The following is a 17423-nucleotide window of genomic DNA, read 5'->3' on the forward strand; positions in this document are numbered from 1 at the left end:
CTACATTTTACACCCATGAGAACAGGACCCAGTTTCTCACTACGAGAGGCCACTTCTACAGCAGAGAAAAAGCACAGGGACCCTGTGCACCGGGGGTCTGCTCAGCATCCCACTGCTAACACAGCCAACTGTACAGACAGAGCAACAACATCGCTGCTCCACATTTGTGCTCTTCAAGTTACATAAAATATGACCCAAACCAAAATACTCCACCAAGCCCAGCCTGACTAAATATAAGGTGTGGTCCAAGACCCAAATCAACACAGCCCCTTGAAGCCCCCAAGATGCTCTGCAGCTCTGAACCAGAAGAGAATCATAAAACCATTTGGGTCAGAAAAGACCTTTAAGATCATTGAGTCGAAGCTTTAACCTCACGCACCCAAGTCCACCACGGGATCATGTCCCCAAGCACCACGTCTACCCGTCTTTTAAATCCCTCCAGGGACGGTGACTCCACCACTTCCCTGGCCAGCCTGTCCCAGTGCTCGACAGCCCTTTCCATGAAGGAATATTTCCTAATATCCAACTGAAACCTCCCCAGGTGCAACTTGAGGCTGTTTCCTCTCATCCTATTGCTTCTTACTGGGGGGGGGGGGAAGAAGGAAAAGAAAAAAAAAACCCAGACCCCAAACAACCAACCCCAAGTCCCACTAACCTCACGTAGACATCCCCAGTACCAGATGAAGGCACTTTACCCCGCTTTTACCTTTTATTTCCTTTCTTTTTTTTAATAAAAAATATCTGCACCTGCCAGCGCTTTGTAATTAACAACCAATTAACGGCTGATCCTAATTCCCCAGCTCGCAACCGGTTACCCCTCACTGGGATGCTCCCGGGGGATGCTGCTCCACCCTACCCCGACACCGGACCACCGGGACCGGGATGCTCTTGGCGGGGGGGGACGGGAATACCACGTCTCCCCTCCCCAGTCAGCCGCACCGGGCCTGCGGCCGTAGGGCGGGGCGCGCTTCTTCTTCCTCCTCCTCCTCATCTTCATCCTCCTCCTCCGCTGCGCGGAGCCGGGGCGGGGCGGCCCCTGCGGCAGCGGCTCTGCCCGGCTCCGCCGGTGCGGGTTGCTCCGCCGGGTGAACGGCGGAGCTGGAGGGTAACCGGCCATGGATGGGGGGGACACGACCGGAGCGATGCGGGGTCCGCCGCCCCTCTAGGCTCGCCGGGGGAAGAGGTGAGCTGCGGGGGTGGGAGGGAGGGGGTTTAGGGGTGCTGGGGGGGCGGGGGGGTTGCGGTTGCCCTCCATCCTTTATCCGCCGCCTCACCAGAGCATCGCTGGGGGAGATGGGGTGCTTCTCCCCCCCCGCCCCCCCGAAATGTTCATTCTCCGGACTTTCTGGCTTTTGAGACTCTCGGCATCGTGTAGGGTAGGAATAAATACCCTGGGACCAGCCAGAGCGATGCTTTCATGATTTATTATTATTTTTTTTTATATTTTTTTCTCTCTCCCCCTCCCAGTTCTTGATAAATTGCAGTGTCATTGTCAGATATGCCTTCTGCTGCTGTGCTTGGTTTTAACGCTTCACCCCGAAGAGAGAGGTAGGATCCACCCTTACCGTTGAGAGGCACACGTTGGGTCTGTCAGAATGCAGCTTGAGCCACTGAATTTCAAGCACAAGTGGCTGGAGTGGGTTTTTACAGGGCAGAAGGGTTCCTAGTGGGCAGTTCAGATGGTGGTTACCGATGCTTTCATCTTGCTTTTTGTGCATTTTTGTTCCTTTTCTTCAGTACTTGGATGGCAAGGTACGCCTGTTTGGTTTGCAATCCTATATTTTTGCAGAATCTTGAGTGCAGCGTGTCCTTTACGCGGTGGTACAGCCCGAGGATGGCATGTTGCAGAGGGGTGTAAAAGGCCACGGCAAGCTTGCGATCACAACCGTGTTAACATTGGAGCAAAACAACCCTTTAGGCTCGTTTGCTCTCTGGCGTGGAGTGACTGACACTACAGTTACGGGGAAGCGTGTAGTGTTCGTGTCAGGGGTGATAGCATTGTCATTGAGACCGGCTAAGGTGATTCTCTGCAATCAAAACGGTGAAAAGACTGCATAGACCATGGAGCTGGACTGAGTTTGCTCAAACAGGAGGAAATCTCCTCCGATGGCATGCTGGGGAGCAGAGCAGCATAGGAGCTGGGGTCTCGTTACCCGAAAAATCAGTTTGAGAATGGGGTTGTGTTTTTAGCGAAGGAAGATTTTGTTCTAAAAGAGCCCCAGAATCTCCTATTGTAGCTGAATTTTTTTTTTTTTTTTTGCATTCTGCAGCTGTGAGTGAAAACTCTTGCTATAAAGCAAGTAGGGTATTTAATCTATTTTTAAACCTTAAAAATACCTTCTATAGTCTTAAGAAAAAAAAAAAGCAGCAGTGGACAGTGGTTGTACTTAATGCTCAATTTTTTTATGTGCCTGGATGATCATAATTCACAGGCAACTGGCCATTCCCCACTCAGTCCCCCCCTTTACATAATTTAGGAAGAAATTATATGTTCTTAATCTTCTGTATGATTTTCCAGGTTGGTAACCTGGGCAACTCTGAGATTGCCAGCATCGCCGCAGGCAGTGCAGCATTTTCTCTCTTGCTACCTACTGGCTTGTCTGACGCTGGAGGATTTTTCTCCAGTGCAGTGCTTGCTCACCACGTTTACCGCGAGAGGGCCCATTCTGCGCCTGGTCTTGGTGATGTGCATGTGGGAACGGAGCTGCCTCATGCTGGACCCACACTTTTCCTTGAGGGAGGAATATCTCATCCCCTACTTGAGCTTTGCACTGATCCTCCTAGGGCTGGTAGATCTGTGCTGTTTTCAGAGCTGTCAGGATGTTTTTAGAAGTGGATTGCATTATTGTTATAACCTAATACTTGTAGTGGAGGAAGGAATCGCCGGAAAAAAAATCCCACCCTCCTGTAGTTGGGGTTGTCAATGCTTTTGTTCAAAATGTTCCATGGGAAATAAGTGGTGTGTTTAAGATGCCCCTTGTTGCCATGGGAGGTAACGTCCTACTTGGAGCTGGTGGGTGTGAGCTTAACGGTGAGTTATGGGCATCATTAGGAGGGCATTCCTGCCAGCGGGTTGTCTTGCAGTATTTGCACTTCCAGGTTGCAGGTCAGAGCTGGTGGTTATGCGCGGTGGAGTTCGTTCTTGCTCCAAATGAGGTGTGTAATATGGGTTTGTCGGGGGAAAACCCTTAGGTTAGAAAAAGGATGATTATGCTCATCTCCTCTCCCCTGCTGCCAGAAAACTCCACCAAGCAATTCTTGCATTAAGCTCGTTGCCACTGATGAGGGTGGAGGATTGCTAAAGAGCAATCTAAAGAGAAAGAGATCCACAATCCTGATCTGCAGAGCAAGGGAGAGGTTCCAGCATGTCCTTTGGCATCAGATACTCCTGTAGACCTGACAAAGTGCTTGGATGGCTGCAAGACAAAGGTCTCCAGGGGTGCTGCGCTATGGCTGCCAGGAACTTGGCATGGCAGCTTGTTTGAAGGCTAAATTAGCAAGTTTACAGCCTGAAGCTTCATTGGTGTTGGCTCATGGCAGGCAAGGCAGAAGCAGTGTCTTCAACTCTCTTGTTGGCCTCAAGAGCAAAACTTTCTGCTTGGGTAGAGCAGGTTCTGCTGTTCCTGGTAGTGACATGAATGGGGTGGGTTCATTCTGAGAAACATGCTCCCAAATAAGCACGGACCATTCTCATGTCACAAGTCTCATCAGGTCTTGGCCTTTTTGGTGATGGAAGGTTTTGGTTTCTCTCCAAAACAGGTGTTGGTTTTGGATGTCTGAAATTCAGCTTTGAAGGGGAAGCGATTGTACCCACCCATGTCTCTCCTTTGGAGGGGAGAGTTTGTCTGGAGGGAGCTTTGCTCCAAATCAGCCCTTCTCTACCACTCTGAGAAAAAGGACCTTCATAGCTGAAGTTCCTGGCATGGGGGAAGGGAAGAAATTGCAGACTTCTGTTGTGTTGGTTGTTTGGTTTTGTCCTGCCTCCGTGTCCCCTCCCCCAAAAAAGGGATCTTAATGAAAATTTCCCAGGACTTTTTTTGTCTTTCTTGCAAAAGCTTCTTTTTCATTAGGAGGTTCAAAAACAAGGCAGGGAACTTCAGGCTGTTCTCATCTTTTTCAACCAGCTCTACTCATCTGGTGGTGGGCGTTTGGACTGGGTTTTCCTACAGTCTGTCAATGAAATGCCATGGTGACAACTTCTTGGTCCATCAGTATAATCAGGCTGATCAGGTTACTCCCTCCTTTATAAAAAACCCATATAATTTGCTTGAATTAATTAGGTATTAAATGACTGGATATAGATATCAGTTTTGTTTCCCAGTATTTTCTGCATACCCCAGGTTGGGACATTGCAAGGAGACACTGAACACTCAAATGAGGATGATGCAGGTGGCTTTCCAGGTGGGTCCTTGTTTGGTCAGAGTCTTTGGATGATGTAGAGAATGGATGGACAAAAGCTAAATCCTTCCTACTGCATCTGCAGATACGAGAGCATGTGTGCATGCCTCAACCAATCCCCGGTCCCCACCACAGAAGAGTTTTAGGTCATGACTGAAATGAAGGTGAACCTGGTGTGGGCCAAGTAGGATTTTATTTGCTGCTTCAGCTCCACCTTGTTGCAACTGGATTCCCACTTGTTGCTTCTGCTGTTGCAGTTGACCACTGTCCTGAGAAGGGTTGAGGTGTTAGTTGTCCCTTAGAGGGAATAAAAAAATGAGGCTTCTGGCAGATCATTTCAAGATGAATGCCTCTCCTTGGGGTTCACAGATAGGCCACTCACCAGTCAAAAATTGGGATTTGGGGTTCCCCCCCCACCCCCCAGCAAGTGTTGATTGCCAGCCTGCTTGTAGGCTGCCTAGAGCAGAGGGCATGACTTCACAGCAGACGTTTCTCACTGAAATTCTTTTAGAAAATGGGGGAAAAAAATCGTTGTCATCCACATGAAAGATTTTTCACTAATGTAACAGAGAAAACATTTCTATGGATTGAATAAGGGGAGTTTTGTTGCAGTAGGAAATACTGGCCAAAAGGAAAATTCTTTGTAATCTCAAAAGAGAAGCTGCACTTTTTTTTTTTACTTTAAATTTTTTTGTAACAAAGAGAATCTCCACTTCTCTGATCCAACACTAAGCTCTGTGTCCTTTTCTGGAAGAGCAATTAGTCTGGGAAAACTGGCAACACTTAGCCCCAAAGTGACAGGAGTTCACCACTAAGCAGACTGTCTTTGAAATATGTGCGTATTCTTTTCTAATCAGTAACAATCACACTTCCAGACAGATTTCAAGGATCACTGAACCTCTGCTGAGCCCTGTCATACGCACTGACTGCAATCTGCAAAGACCAAATATCTCCTCCTTTCACTGCTGTTCATGCTTTCGCTTTTCTTATTCAAAGCTGAATTATTAATATTCTTATGGATGCTCTGTGACACCCAACTGGTTTCAGCCAGGCTTTTGTAATGTAAAGTGGGAAGTTTTTGTTAAACTTTAGTCTTGCCTGATGGTCACAGCTTGTTATTGTTTAAGGTGCTTACAATTGTACGCTTCATACGGTATTAAAAAGAAACATTTTGTGGTACCTTTGTATGATTCTTATCTTTAAGTTTAACAAAATAATTGTACGTGACTTCATGACTCTCCTTAGTACTCAAAATCTCAGCAATTTCAGAGCAGCTTGTGGTACTTGTGTACATCATGAGTTTGCTATTTCTTGCTGTGCTGGTCTTTAAACGGTACAAGTAATGTCGACCTCCGCTTGCCTTTGAACTTCATGAGCTGGGAAGTTCTGGAGTTGCGTGGAGGAGTGGAAGGGATGGGAGGTGGGAGGGAGACAGACAGGCAGCTTATAAGAAAAGCTTTTCAATTGCTATACTAAAAGAGTTAACAGCAGCTTGTGCTCATGTCACTGATGGTTTTTTTGGTATCTAATGTGAGGTGGAATCAACTCTTAGATGGATATGCTTTGTATTTTGGAGGTGTATGCGCTTGCCTGTCTTCTGGGATGAATGCTGGGAGCCCCGGCTGTGATGAAAATAATGTGTATTGATTGGAAAATATCTTCCAGGATCCGGTTTAGCAAAGTCAGCAACTTGATTTCAAGCACAGGCAAATCTGCTCACCATGGTGGACAAACAGTAAATGAAATGTGTGTTGGTGCAGAGATGCATGTCTCAGAATGCATCAAGGAGCAATATTTCTCTGGGAATTGGTGGTGTTCTGTTCATAGTGCCTGGAATACATCTTCTGTGTATCACAGTAAAATGGTGATGTAACTTCTGCTTTGACTTTATATATGCAAGGTAGAGCTGGAAGGTGCAGCCTGGCTTTCATATTGGAAGAAGACCTTCCATGTTCATGCTGAAGTCTCTCTATTTGTGTTGCTGGCTTGCTTAGATTATTTTGCCAGATGACCTTTATGTTCAGAAAGGGGGTTTTTTCCTCATTTGACTGTCTCTGAAAACAGTTTGGACTTAGTCTATCGCTTGAGGTCATGACTGAAGCCAGAGAGAAGCATGACTTGGGGGTTGGACTAGATGACCTTTGGAGGTCCCACTCCAACCTAAATTATACTGTGGGTTCATGGGATGTAACAGCTGTTAAAACGGTAGTGTTTTCTCACTGTGCTCTGTGTGAGGCTTTTACATTTCTGCATAATAAATAATGACGGGAAACATTGCTTTTTGCATTGCATTTGCCCATCCATGCTGGTTGCAAGCCAAGTCTGGACAGGAGGTCGTGTAACTACATGACCATATAAACTCAACCTGGTGTGACAAACTGTTGTCCCCAAACATGGCTCTGGCTGAGGCTAGGACTGCCTCAACCACAGCTGGTGGTTCCTGCTGGGAAGCTGGTTCATGTCCTTTAGATGTGGAACATGGGGACCGTGAGCCGAAATCTGTCGGCAAAATACTGTGTGCAGGCATACTTAAAACTATACTTGTTATGAGCATGAACACTGCCCTGAATATTGGTTAGACCTGAAAAAAAGGGTTGAGAAAATTGCATTTAGCACCAGCTGGTAATCTTCTGTAAGCCTTGGATCCACTGCCCTGTTGTGCCTGGAAGTAACAAAGGTTGTTATCCTGGAGAAGACCCTGCAAGGAAAGGTGACTGCCACTTGGCAGGAGGTCTGAGATGGTTGCAAAGCAGTTGAGCATCCTTCGGGAGCTGCAAAGTTCAGTAGCTGAAGGGCAGCAGGCTCCCTCTGCGGTGGGCTCACAGGCATTTCTCTGCTGTGAAAAACAGTGGGGTCGAACAACCACATATTTCCTTTTCTTTGTGGTTTAAAAACACTGATCTATTTAGACTTGTTGCTAGAATTGAACCTATTTCTTTCTACTCCCGCTACTTAACCACCACAAGAGACCTGAGGTACGGAATCGCTCTTTGTTTCCAGCTGGAACGAAGCACGGTTCCTGGCACAAGTTCCCTGGATGACGTTTTCACAAATTTGGAAATAGCCATGCTTGGAGCTGCCGTCTGTCCTGCTCAGCTGCTGCTGAGGCAAAAATATGTGCAAAACCTCTTCTTTTCAGTGTGAAAAGAGCATGGGTTCTCTTCATGCTGAACACGCTGGAAACAGCATGAGCACTTTGAGTGGTTCTTGTTCCCCCGATGGCTTGTCAGGGACATTTTTTTTCTTTTTTATTAGACAAGGGTTCTCAGAGCAATGTAATTTCCATTTTTTTTTTTTCTTTTTTTAATCTGAAAAATGAGATGGGTAGGATGAATGGTGATATGTAGAGCTCCACACTACCCATCAAAGGGATCAGGAGTAATGCTGTCTTGAGGATGGCCATTCCATCCACCAGAGGCTCATTAATTTTGTAGCTTCTAATGATTCATTAAACCAGAGCTTGAATTTAAGAGGAGGTTGTCTGGGGGGGGGGGTTGGGTGATTTGGGGTTTTGGGAGGGTTTGGGGTTTTTTGGTGCTAATAGGAGCTTGCTTGAGGTGTGAAACACCAAGATTCATGCATTCTTCATGCAAAGTGGGTTACAAATGCTTTTAGTCTTCAATATCTGCTGTATAAGATCACTAGGTAACCCAGAAGAGCATAGCTCACTCCTGCCTCCCCATGAAATATGTTTTAAGTGTGTAGAGGATAAGGTGGACACGTTGTTTGGACTTGTCCTTTCAAACTGACCAGGCATGTGGCAGCCTTCAGATGCGAATGGAGCCTCTTAGCACTTACAAAAGAAGCCAGATTATTCAGCTTTTTTTTTTCACAGCCCTTCCTTCTCTCACTGTAATTAGAAGCCATTTCTCTGTCTGAAATTACAGACTCTTAAATTCACCTGAGAGCAGATCCCTTTCGCTGAATTCCCCAGTATTATTTATGCCATCAGCACCAGAGAGAAATCCTAGAATAGTGCTATTGTGTGGCACTCTGGCATTCTTATAGAGCTACTGATTTTGCTGTGATGGCATGTTTTTCTTCTGTTCTTATTTTTCTGTCATGAAATGCAATATGCATAAGCAATGCTAAACCAGGTCATCAGCATTAAATTGTCTGTATTTGTGCCTGCTTAGTGCTGGCTTTCGGTGTTATATTAAGCCCAAAGTGTGTGTTCTTAGTTTCACATGATTGACTTTGTTTTGTTTTTAATCAAAGGTGTGGTCTAGGGTGGCTAAATAATCCTGATTTAAGGTGAATGTCAGGTAGATGCATACAGAGGTTGAATTTGTGGGTGTTTTCTTATCCGGCTGAGCTGCCAGAGTGCCAATGAGCAACTAAATTGTAAGATTTTTATTTTTTTAGGGCCAGTACTTCCTTCTAAAACACATCTCCTTAATCCTTTGAATTCTGTTGAATAGCAGGATGCCCTCAGGCTGGATGTGTATGTACATGGGTTCCCCCTGGTTTTGTATTTCCAAGGGATATTTGCATGAGAATGAGTAACAGCGCAGCATTTTTTGTGTCGGGATTCCTGTGCCAGAATGAATTGGCCTTGTTCATAGAATTAATGCGATGAAAAAGAAGATTTTGGCTGCTTCTGCCTTGCATTGAAGGAAGTCGTTTGACCCTGGTCTTGACCCGTTGTTGGCTGGGATGTGTAGGAGAGGGACCTTTGCCTGCAGCTGCTGTGCAATGCTGGGAAAGCTGTTGCCTTTTCTTGCAACTTCTTTATCTTCTGGCTTTTACTTGCTTTACCTTTTTGAATTCAACCTTCCAAAACTGCCTGTTTTCTTGCTTACAGATGGCCACGAGTGGAGTGCAGCGTAGTGGCACTGTCCTACCGTGCGTAAATATTTGGAGCCGTTCAGGCTGTTCCAAGATACTCATCTTAATGCTTCATCAAACACTCGGGTTACCACAGCACAAGCCTGAGTGTGTGTCTTTAGGTCAAGTTTTGCCCCTGAAATATTTTAGGATGACTGATGTCAGCAGCGTGTGATTCATTGAATTTTGCCTTTTTTTTTTCTGGACATCTGCCTAGGTCAGAGGGTTGCTACGCTGGATGGGTTGCCCCAAAATTACTTGTATTAAGGAAAAAAAGATAAAATGCAAGAAAAAATAGAAGGAAAAGACTTGGCAAGGCTTTGGTTCTCTGTGATGCCACTCTTATTTCAAGGTACCTGAAGAATCTCCTCAACCGGTAGCTTGTAGCACTTGTGGAGGCTTAATTAATTCTCATTTTGAAGCCTTGAATTTGTTTGTTTCCTCCAGTTCTGCTCTTTTTTTAATGAAAATGTTCTTCCTTGAGTCACCGTAACTAAGATCTGAATTGCAAATTATGTTCCATCTGAGAAAAAAGAGGGGGTTCCCCAACCCCCTGACTAATCATACCCAAGCAGTGGAAATCAGTAGTGCTATTAAAGAAGCCAGGATGGGAAAACCAAATGAAACTGGGTGTTTTTCCTGCATTAAGTTAACAGAGAATCGACACTTAGCTTGCTCACTTGCTTTTCTCTGAAATAAAATGCCTCTTCTAGGAATATTTTCATAATAGTGCTGGGCTGTCTGCAGTTTTTGAACTCACTCCTGTTGGCTAATTTCATAATTTTTTCCCCTGAACTTCCAGTTTAGCACCCACAACTTATGAATTAGCAGAGTTATGAGCACTGATGGGGAGTTCTTTGGCAAACTTACAGATTTCAGACAAGTATTTGGCTGAGATGGGCGGAAAAGTGGAGGATGCAGAAAACAGAGGTACTGTGAATTGTTCAAATGGCATTTAGGGGTCCTATTCCTCCTCCTTCACTTAATTAGAAATGAAATCTGCTTTTATGCCACAGATGTTATATATATTACATATATATATATATACACACACACACACACACACACACACACCCCCCACTGAAGTGGTACCTTTCTCTGCCAGTGTTATGTGTTTCTTAGCAAGACACCTTGGTTATTATTTTGAAGCAAAATAAAAATCCCTAAAAATGAGCTAGAGATGACAATGAGTGGCCTTGAGGATGGAGAGAAGAATTCAGAATTGGTGTTTTATTTAGAAGTGGGTGGGAATAGTGGGAGCTGGATGCTCGGCATGGACGAAAAGAGCCTATTGGGAATATCTGCAAGAATCAGTGGCTTGATCTGTTTGAAGTTTTTGGTTTCAAATGTAGATCAGTCCAGTCTGTGAAGAGTGAAAACTACAGTCCTTGTCATGCTTGGGGGTTTTGGTGTTTTTTTAGTGGGGGGAGAGCAGTGGTTTTTTTTGTGGTTTGTTTGTTTTTTTTTTTTTCTTCTTTGAGGATGTGGTTGTGTGTGTGGTGGGTTTTGGAGCTGGTTTTTAGTGGGGTATTTGTGGTTTTGGTTTTTTTTTTTTAGCTATATCTGCAGCTGTCCTACATAAGCTGCTTAACTTTGCAGCTCTGGCAACCAGAGGGTAGGCTGCATCTTTCCCTGGAAGGTCTTGGAAGCTGTCTATGTCCGGGCATGTATCCTTTCTTTTAAGGAGGAATGAGCTAAGATTGACTTTAACAGTTCACACGCTCCCTGAAACTGGTAAAGCCATTCCAGGTATGGTTCCGCTGTGCAATACAGCATGCTGCAAAAACCTCAGATTTATTTCCGAAGCCAGGTTTGGCTGTGTCAGCATGCCACTGGAGGTGAATCAGCCCTGACGGACCCAGAAACAATTAACCTTGGGTGCAGAGCTGTGCTAATGCAGCTGCACTTCAGTGAATTATAGCGTGAGCAGCTCTCTGTCTGAACTAGATACTTTCCCGCTTGCTCAGAGACCCGTTTGGACTTCTGTAATCCTGTGGATGCGGGAGCTGTGCTGATGAAGAAGCATTCCCTGCCTCTGATAATACGAGGTCTTGCAAGAGATCCTATGGGCATGGTGGTGTTGGGTTGGCGGTTGGACTCGATCTTAGAGGTCTTTTCCAAACTTAATGATTCTATTCTATTCTATTACCACTCAGACCTCCCTCCCCCAATTTGCAAGGAACTAATGCTGTTTGGAAAAAGTCTCTGTGTTCTTTGGAAAAAGTCTCTGTGCTCCAGCAAGTGCTGGCTGAAGGGGAATTATTTGGCCTGCTGTTTCCGAGTTGATGGTAGGAGGAGAGGGAAGATTTTTGAAGGCGTTGGTATGATAGTGTCTGAGCAGTGACTATGTGAGGTTGCTGCAGATGGATATATAAGACCTTGCAAACTTGTTTGGGACCTGGGTGGCTTCTACACTTGCCCTGGTGCTAGACAAACACGTCACCTACAGAGTGTCAAAGTGGATCTGCAAAGCTTCATATGTTCACCTGGAGACCTTGGAGCATCCCTGCTTCACTGCCTGGCATGGTTCGTGGGTGTACCAGGGCAAGTGCATGGGCCAAACGAGTGGTGATGCTGGACTGGAAGTGTTTGAAGGTGTATGGGAGTGACTTCCATCACTGCTATGAGGTTAAACGAAGGGAATGATGCTAAATTTGCAGGGAAGGCTCTTGTGGTTGCCTTCTTACTGTTCCATGGAAGCAGAGGGTGGTCTTTAAATTATTTTGCCTGTTTATTCTGCCGTCTATAAAGATGGCTATAGCAAATGAAACACTGTAATGTTTTGTTTTCTCAGCAAAATTAGATACCAAAAGGTAAGCGGCTCTTGGACCATGCACTCAAAGACCCAATTAAACATACAGCTAACAGATTGTATGGCCTGACAGCACACACCATGGGAGGAAACAATAGGCATCAGCAGATGTGGTCAGTTTACAGCTAGATACCCTAAATATTTTCGCACTCTGGAGGAAATCTGGTGATATTTCTTCTGCAGTGTCTGTTTGTTGTTGCTTTTTTGCAGGGGGGTGGTGTGAGGCACGGTCTGAGTCTGGTCTTGCACACAAGGACATGTAGACTTGGACACCAAAAGGACACATATGTTGGTGGCACATGGAGCACACCACTGAGGTGTGCTATATACATATGCAATAAATATGCAAATAACTTGTGTGGGTGTTGTGGAGAAGGGCAGATGGAGATGTGGATAGTTAAAGTGGCTTTTCCTGTGGTTATACAGTATGTAGCTGGAAAATGATTTATTTTATATGAATATATGTTGGCTTGATGAGAGCTGTGGGTCTTGTTGGTGCTTTGTGCTTATTGGATGGATGGTTTTGTCTGTGTTTAGCAGGAAATTTCCTCTGTCCCTGGAGACTGCAAGGACATCTCCCGAGGGAATACACTTGATGGCAGAGTATTCTCAGAAGGAATATACCCCTCCCCTGGAAAGCATGGGGTGTCAATCCTACATAACAGACTTGAGGATAGCAGGGCTTTCTGATGTTTTGCAGGAATGCTTTGAAAAGTATCCGCGTTTGGTAGCGGAAGCACAGAGAAGGAACAGGAGAGGCTTATCTGGACCGGCAGGTTGCAAGCGTGCTGATGTACGTTTCTCCCCCATCTTGCGGCTCTGAGAAATAAATCCAAACACTATTAAGCTGATAACACTAAAGCCCAGAAGTATTAGGACCTGAGGAAGAGGCCAGAGCATTTATCAAAATGCACTTAAATGTTTTCAGCCTCCAGCCTTTCACACCATGGTATTGGAGAGATGCCTGCAGGTAATTCCGCATCTACAGAATTTAGACAGCCCATAGGTGCCATGAGTGATGGGTTAGAGTCTATTAATTACGCAGAAATCAGATTTTTCTCTCTGGGGTTGACTGTCTTCAGGTAAAGCTCATGTAGGAGGAGTTAATTCACAGCTCTTTGGAGTGAACCAGCCGTCTGTGAGCACCAGCAGTGGAGGTGTGGGCTTGGAAATGGCTTCTCTTTGCCTAGTCTGGTGGGCTCAAGGCTTGGGGAAGCCTCTGCATGGTTTGTTGCTTCCTTGGGTTTCCAGTAGCTGTGGGAAAGCTGCTTCAGCTCTCTAGGTTTGCTAATAAGATTTGCCGAAAGCAGGAAAAGTGGAAGATGCTGCGTTGCTTGGCAAAGGCAGTGGTGGGGATCCGTGTCGCGGATGGAGTGACACTCTCACTCATAAGAGAGAAGTAGCAATACCTTTATTGATATGAAACAGTGATTTAACAAAGTTTGACAGTAAATGCAACAGTGGTTTAACAAGATTCAATGGCAAGGTACGCTTGAGTATTTACTGCGTAGAGGACAGGGCCAGACAAAGCTGTCGGGGAGACCCTCCTGTTGAGTTGTGAGGTTCAGAAAGGATCCCCTTGTGTTCCAGACTCCTTCTCAGAGGGGAGTTTAGGTGTGGCTAGATCCTGACTTAGTCAACGGTTTATGCCTAAAGGATTATATGTGCACAATTAATCCTTTTTATATATATCACTTAGTTAGGATTTCAAAGTTCAGCATGCTATTAAACACTTACTGAGAATCTGTTGCGGCAAGGACTTTCTCAACCTTGAGGAGTGACCTTGAGAGGTGTCCCTACTCAAGGGGAGATCCCGGCGTGCAGCCTACTGCCGTGCAGGAGAGCTCAACAGGCCCTGGGCTGTCCACCAGTTATGGAGTAAGATAATTGACTTGTATTTACATATCGACCACAGAAGTTCGTTTCTTCCAAATTTCACCCGAGTAGGATGTTGACCAGCACTGTGGTTAGGTGGGCGCATAGCTCAATTTAGCCCTTGGCTATTGTGCTGTTACTTGTCTCCCCCAAATCCACACAGCCTGATGCGTCTGTTAGGATTGCTACTGGTGGTTGTCATTTAAGCAGGGTTGTGGGAAATACAGGTCAGGCTGGGGAGGCAGGGGGAGCACACTGCCACAGGCTACTGATGCTTAGCAGAAAATCAGGATTAACAATTATACAAGGAGTGTACGGAAAGACTAAAGCAACAAGGCAGTGCTAGGACCAAATAATTTTGATGGGGACCATACTGTGCTGTTGTGCAGCCCTACGAATGCCGCAGAGGAAGCTTTCCATGCACAAGTCTTAACCTGCTGGAAAAGCAGCACAAGTTTTTTTCTTTTTCTTTTTTTTTTTTTTTTTTTTTTTGGCTTAGTACAAGGCTTACCAGCTACAGTCTGGGGAAGATTGCCACTTTGAGAATAAGGTCAGTTCAGGAGGATTCTGGATGTTGAAATGCAGCTAATTCAGTTGGATGCAGCAACCCTGGGGTATCAAGAAGCTTCTGCTCTAGTATGGTAAATCTCAGTGTCACAGTCTTCATTACTTTTTACTCACTGGAATATAATCCTCCCCTAAAACGCTCTGAGAGATAAGATCGTGCCTAGACTTCCAGGTCTGCTTTTACATTTACATTTTCTCTGTGACATACGCTCTATTAGGAGCTATTTGCCTTTGTGTGGGTGCTTTTGGAAAAAAGGCTTTTCTGCATCTCAAAGCATATTTGAATTTAACAAGAGGATGGTAATGCCTTTCCTGATATATGCTGCATCTTTTAAAGTTGCTTTCTTGTGTATATAATAGTCATTATTACTCTATCTCATTTTCTTTCTTTTCAGCTGTTTGCAAAGGTTTTTACAAAAGCTGATTCACCAGTGACTGCCACGTAATACAATAGTTGCTACCTTTTAGATGGTGTTAAAATGAACCTTTAAAATTGTGCCTATAAAACACCAATTTATCAAATCCTCCTGAAAAAGAGACTGTCAAAGCAGGGGTTTTTATATGTTTATTATATTATTATTAAAAGCTTGCAGAATATATGTTTATACTGGATGGTTCTAGCTTGCATCTGCATCCCTCAATGTCTGAGGGAATTTGAGGGATTAAAATGTTTCCTATTTTTTTTCCCTTTTAAAATTTTCACACTTTTTGTTTCCTGCTTTCCAGCATGTTTTCTAATGGCATTTGTGTGGCTAATGCTGCAAAAATTAAGCACTAGGATTCTTCTGTCAAGGTGTTCATTAACCTCTGAAGCAGTATGAATTCTAAGGTGGTGGTGGGGGAAATAAATCACTAGCTGGGACCCAAAAAGACTGTTATTAGTTGCAGAGACTAATGAAGCTTGGCACAAGCTGGATTTGGATTGCAAGCATGCTCCTTTCCCTTCCTCGAAAGGGAGACAAAAAACCACTGATGTCTTCCAGTGGTGCAGCGAAATGTGCTCCCTGCAAGTATTTGAGATATGACTGCAGTAAGTGTAGAGTAAAAGCATGTCTTGGACTCCCTGGAAAAGCAAACGGAAATGGTTGAAGGAGTTAATGGTAATTGTATAGTTGCCTGATACCTGTCAGCTGTGTCAGCTCATCCAGCATGGGACAGTGCAATGCTTGTCAGCTCTCCGAAGAGGATGTTGCCAAAGGACAGGGTAGCTGAGAGGATGACTTTCATCCCCACGATGCAAATCCTTGCCTCGGGGAAGATTTTAAAATAAAGGATGTAGAAGGACTGACGAGTTTCACAAACACTGTGGGGAAGGTGGAGCTGGAACTTGGGCTATGAGAACATCTCAAGGCTAGTAAGGGACTTAGGGACCTGGTGGTTTTCCATGAACCTGGCCAAGAGTTTGGGATGTTGTCCCTTCTGTGGTCTTCTGTTGAGATGCACAGAGCAAGAGGGCAGCTTTTGCCTCTGTAGATGTCCAAGCCAGCTTTCCTGACTGCTGTCCTGCCGGCACGATGGCTCGGTGCCGCACGTAGCTTTGGCAGAAGAGCCATCCAACACCAAGATGCCCAGGTGGCCGAGTCAGGGGATGCGTGGTCTCCGTAGCATGCGGACGTCACCTCTCCTAGCCTTTCTTGCTTCCTGGCTGAATGATGACTTTAGCAAGTGTAGCTGGCTTTAGACATGTCCTGTCTTACTCTTCATGGGATCTCTCTAGGTGTGCACAGTCACTTATCAAAACATGATACAATTTTTCAGAGTGTTCTCCAGTGGTTTGGGAATGACTGAATTATGTCAATCTGCATGCAGGATTATGAATGGAAGTGTTTGGGATTTTAACGGGGTAGGTGGGAATAAAGGTCTTATCTGAGTTAATGCGCCAGGAATTTGGAATATTCGTAGCTTTGACACAAGCGGTGTATGCAAAGCGGAGGCAGGAAGGCAGAGCTGCTTCTCTTGATGCAAACTTATCCTGCTTTACAACGTCAGCTTTCACAGCTAGGCAAATCACAGTGATTCCCATAGAGGTTAGATGTTTTCCTTGGTCATTTTTTTTTTCTCTGTAAGCCAACAGCTTTGTGGCATTAACTAATTGGCTTTAACTTTGAGGGAGTTAAAGCAAAATAAATCCCCAAGTGGATGATTTTGTTCAGAATTAAAATGCATTCATTCGTTGTCTATGAGTGGAGTTGGCTAATCCTGATTTGCAGCTGGGATTAAAAGTGGTCACAAGAGGATTAAGTGCAGTTTAAATAATCTACTAGGAATGTAATTCAGATTAAATAGCTTGTGTTCTTGTAAAGGCAGTGTGGTTTGGATTATGGCACCTCTGTGTGGCGTGCTCTTCCCTTTCCTTTTCCAGAATGAAAAGTAAAACATTGCTGTAAGTCACAAATTGAGCAGTGATTCCCCAGCAGCTTTTTGGGGTTTGTATTTTTTTTTTTTTTACTTTCCTTTTGGATTGTGCTTCGTGATGTGCATTTAATTCATTCCACATTTCCCTACACTGTAAAAATATGAAATTTATAAAGACAATGTTCAACATACTAGATAATCTAAAATCCAGGTTTGGTTGCGGGGGGGATGGACGGGGGGGGCGGGGGGGGACGGGACGGACGGACACGACTAAATAAACCAGAAAAAGAAGGTATTGTTCTGTGTGCTAGAAACTGTATTATTATTCAATAATGGGACATTACTCACCCACACAGATGGTGAAGTAAGATGAGAAAAGCAAGTGTTTTGGGACTGAATGGGGATAGAATTGCCAAAGAAAGATGCCTTCAGTGGATTTGCTGGGAATTCAGACTGAGAGGACCTTCTTAGAAAGAAGACCTTCCTAGAAGGACCATTGTCCTTCTAGCTGGAATGATATCTCCTAGCAGGCTCCAGAATGAATGTCATATGGAAGTATTTGCTTCCATAGGTATGGGCTTTTTTCTTT

The 17423-nt window shown here is 44.8% G+C and overlaps 1 protein-coding gene across 1 annotated transcript in view; it reads left to right on the plus strand.

Annotated features, from left to right (window-relative positions):
* The first annotated feature begins 1043 nt into the window (after window positions 1-1043).
* LOC142027398 (leucine-rich repeat and fibronectin type III domain-containing protein 1-like protein) overlaps window positions 1044-17423 on the plus strand; it is a 56132-nt gene continuing 39752 nt past the window's right edge. Inside the window, exon 1 of the mRNA XM_075021522.1 lies at window positions 1044-1183. The gene's annotated coding sequence lies outside the window, so the exon portion shown is untranslated. The remainder of the gene's footprint in view (window positions 1184-17423) is intronic.

Source organism: Buteo buteo, chromosome Z (genome assembly GCF_964188355.1).
Source record: "Buteo buteo chromosome Z, bButBut1.hap1.1, whole genome shotgun sequence".
NCBI classification, from domain to species: domain Eukaryota; kingdom Metazoa; phylum Chordata; class Aves; order Accipitriformes; family Accipitridae; genus Buteo; species Buteo buteo.